At 41.1% G+C, this 2,533-nt stretch overlaps 1 pseudogene; it reads left to right on the top strand.

Annotated features, from left to right (window-relative positions):
- The first annotated feature begins 431 nt into the window (after positions 1 to 431).
- The window catches only part of LOC101582596, a 93,555-nt pseudogene continuing 91,453 nt past the window's right edge, over positions 432 to 2,533 (top strand).

Raw genomic sequence — 2,533 nt, 5'->3', positions numbered from 1 at the left:
CATGAGGATTTTTGACTATGTTTAATGAAAAATGGTTATTAACTTTTCGCAAAATTTTGGTTTTCTTGCCATTTTAAAATCCTGTTTTTGCATTGCAAAATTTTGCTCATTTTCAGAAAGCAAAATATAGTGAGAGGTCCACAGCCCTGTTAAATAGCCCACACAATGTGATTACCTACCTGCAAAATTACTGGCTGTGACTGACCAGCTCTCAGCTGTGAAAACCTCAGCCCTGGCCCGTCTGTCTAGATCCATCTCAGGTGATTACCGCCCTCAGAGAAGATGCGCTCATGTGCAGGGTGCGCTGGTCCGCTCTTGTGGCCCCTGTTTCATCTTAAGCTCAGGCAAGAGATGGCGAGAACCATCGCCTTTACCCTTCATCCATGCCGAAGATAGCAAAGCTTGACTGACGCCAGCCGCGGGAGCACGGCATGCTCTGGGATCCTGTTAAAGCACGGGTCTTTTACTGGAGACGTCTCTCTCTCAACAACAGTGCTGGTTCCATCAGTTTTTCTTCACCTCTTTGCTTACTCTATCTCTATTCTAACCATAACTCCCAGCCTATTGCCAAGGTTCGAGCGGCCTTAAGTTTAGAAATGGCTCCTCTCCGTCCTGAGAAACACTGTGCTGGATTCTTGGCCGACAATAAAAGTATGCAGGAAACTCGTGAGGGAAAGAGAACTCTTAATTAGTGAGAGTAACAGGTTATAAGACTCAGTTCACTGGATTTGGAACTTAACATTTACTTAGGTAAACAAGAACTTAACCATTCTATGCTTAATTATTTGAGAGACAAAACACATTGAAGAAATAATGACAAATGCTCCGTGCACTATCTAAAGACAGGGCCAGGAGAGTATGCCTTTTCAGAATATTGAATTATTATTGCACTTCATTAAAGAGCTGGTCGTTTTTAATGATTTTAGCAAGTTATTTCTGTGCAACAAATGAAAATTTTAACCATTGCTGCTTTTGAGAGAGAGAGAGAGAGAGAAATAAAAATCTTTTCCTTAAGGAAAACAGTTCAGATCAGTGTCTACAGCATAGAGGAAAACAGGAGCTCATTTGAAGAATCCTTATGAGAAGACCAGCATTTCAGGGTAAGGAAATACATTAAAAATGCGTGCAGCAGACCCAACACGATACATCAGTGGACACTTTCACTGTTATGCTGTAGCTATTAGCAACTTTCTCTATCGGGAAAAAGAGTTGGGGCCAGCCAGATAGTCAGCAGACTAAAGCGCCTGCTTGGGCAGAGCACAAGGGCCAGGCTTCCATCCCCAGCACCACATGCCATGCTGGCCCAGCCTCCAGGGCATGCCAAGATGACTGAGACTGGGTGTGGTGGTGCGAGCCTGTAGTCCCAGAGCTTGGGAGGCTGAAAACAGGAGGATCACTACGAGTCCTATTTGTGTAGTGGGACACTGTACACCGTGTACTACATACATAAAAAGAAAAGAAAAACAATTGACCTGTAGCATTTGGCAATGTCTACAGTGAAAATACTTCCCTCTGGTTTCAGTTTCAAGCTACCAACCTACGTTACGGAGCACAAAGCAGGGACAGTTGCCTCCATTGGAATTGCAGGAGCTGGTGTGAGCCAGTTCTAGAGTAACACGATCTTGAAATTCAAATGTCCTTTTGCTCCTTAAAAATAGATGCAAAGATCTAAATCTATCTTCGAAATGCTTGAAAGTTTTGTAGTCTCAAACTGTTATTTTCCTTTTATCACAGTTATGCAATCAAAATTAAGTTCAGGTTATAAACATAGTCACTCCGTGATTAGGAAGGTAAGGCCTAAAACAGTGCTAGAGTTAAAAGTCTGACGCCCGCACTTTCCACCTACGTGGCCGTGGCCAGACAGCTTAAGGTCTGTGACTTTCAATTGCCTAGCCATGAAGGCCCAGGTGATGACAATGGTTTCATTGCCAATTAAGTCACTGGTACAAAAAACGGGTCTAGAGCTCGGCCTGGTTTCCCGCCACATTGTGAGTAATGGAATTACATTAGCTGCGTTTTCCATATACTTACAAATGACTCAGCAGTGGTTGGGAAATGAAATGATAGAGAAAAGGGATTATTAGAATGTGGGTTTCTACAAGAGGTCGAATGCTTTCAGATTTGTAAAAGTCCATCTGCTTTTGCAGACATAGGTAAGGCATTTATTTATTATTTAAGAAATACTAGCATACACATTTTTTCTTTCACTTTTAAGGATTTGGCCAGTTTTGTTTTTTTTTTATCTGATTCAGGACTAAAGGATGTTATAGATATCTGTTCTCACTCACTACCTGTTATATCTTCTTAAATATATTCTTTATATATTTCAGATAGAACTTCAAAAATATTTCATGATATTATACTACTATATCTTTAAAGCTTTCATAATTTAGTTTTCCCTCCATGAAAAAATTGGTTTTTAATTGGTTTTTACTTCACCTCTTCTATGTGATCCCTCTCTGTTTCTCTCTCTCTCTCTCTCTCTCTCTCTCTCTCTCTCTCTCTCACACACACACACACACACACACACACA

Source organism: Octodon degus, unplaced genomic scaffold (genome assembly GCF_000260255.1).
Source record: "Octodon degus isolate 3935 unplaced genomic scaffold, OctDeg1.0 scaffold00066, whole genome shotgun sequence".
Lineage (NCBI taxonomy): Eukaryota > Metazoa > Chordata > Mammalia > Rodentia > Octodontidae > Octodon > Octodon degus.
The sequence above is the reverse complement of the archived record's forward strand: the minus strand, read 5'-3'. Positions and strand labels throughout refer to the sequence as shown.